The following is a 1,254-nucleotide window of genomic DNA, read 5'->3' on the forward strand; positions in this document are numbered from 1 at the left end:
CTACAAATCTAATCCTGGGTTTCTTCGATGCTTTAAAGGCTCTCTCTCCCTGATTTTTCTGACACTGGTACATTTATTCTAGGGACTATTCTTTGGGGTAATTTTGCTTTCATCACATAAAAGGATTCGCAGGCAATTTTTTTTTTTTTCTATCTCAATCAGGAGAGACCTTTAATTGTCTCTTTACATATGGATGATTTGTCTCTTCTGTTTTCTCTCTTCTTACCCAACGCTCACCTCCACTCACTCCCAAGAAAAATTGCTCAGATGTGATTTTTATAACCAACCAGTTATAACTGAGAAAATATGCCAATTTAATTTTTCGTTTGTATTTTTGCTCTCTATTAAGAGGGAATTTTTCTGTTTTACTAATGAACAATAATTTATACTCCTTCCCCAGGCTCTGGTTACCAGTTTCAAGGATATTTAAAAAGAATACAACATAGGTTTTAAAGTTTTTTTCTTTAGGGAACAGTCATGCTATGTTTCCCAGGATGCTCCCAAGCTCCTGACCTCCAGCAACCCTCCTACTTCAGCCTCCCAAATAGCTGGGACTACAGGTGCACACCACCATACCCAGCGAACACGGGTTTTAAACTCATAAATAATGTAGCTTCTTCATATCACCTATTGTCAAATAACCTTATTTTGAAGGGATGAAATACAGGACAGATAAGCTCAGCTGAAGACTAAGTAGGAAACATCAAAACGTCAAGGTCTCTTTGAAAGAGAGAAAATCAAGTGCAGCAGAGGTTGCTTAGAGGACCGTAAGTACACCTGGGCAGGGCAATGTGAGACATCACTTACCATTGGGAGAAGGGGTGGGGAGAAGCTGTGTTGCAAAATGTTGGCAAAGGATTTTGTTGCATAAGAAAGAAAATTGCAGCCAAGCTTGGGGGCTCATGCCTGTAATCCCAGCACTTTGGGAGGCTGAGGCAGGTGGATCACTTGAAATCAGGAGTTTGAGACCAGCCTGGCTAATGTGGTGAAACCCCATCTCTACTAAAAATACAAAGTCAGCCAGTCATGGTGGCGCGTGCCTATAGCCCCAGCTACTCGGAAAGCTGAGGCAGGAGAATAACTGAAACCAGGGAGGCAGAGGTTGCAGTGAGCCAAGAATGCACCACTGCACTCCACTCTGGGTGACAGTGTGAGACTGTGGGAAGAAAGAAAGAAAAGAAAGAGAGAGAGAAAGGAGGGAGAAAGAGTGAGAGAAAGCAAGAAAGAAAGCAATAGAGAAAGAAAGAAAGAAAG

General features: G+C 41.9%; 1 protein-coding gene across 1 annotated transcript in view; it reads right to left on the reverse strand.

Moving 5' to 3' along the window:
• The window catches only part of ROS1 (ROS proto-oncogene 1, receptor tyrosine kinase), a 144,092-nt gene that overhangs the window by 131,312 nt on the left and 11,526 nt on the right, over window positions 1-1,254 (reverse strand). The window lies entirely within an intron of this gene.

This window comes from Mandrillus leucophaeus, unplaced genomic scaffold (genome assembly GCF_000951045.1).
Source record: "Mandrillus leucophaeus isolate KB7577 unplaced genomic scaffold, Mleu.le_1.0 Scaffold683, whole genome shotgun sequence".
Lineage (NCBI taxonomy): Eukaryota > Metazoa > Chordata > Mammalia > Primates > Cercopithecidae > Mandrillus > Mandrillus leucophaeus.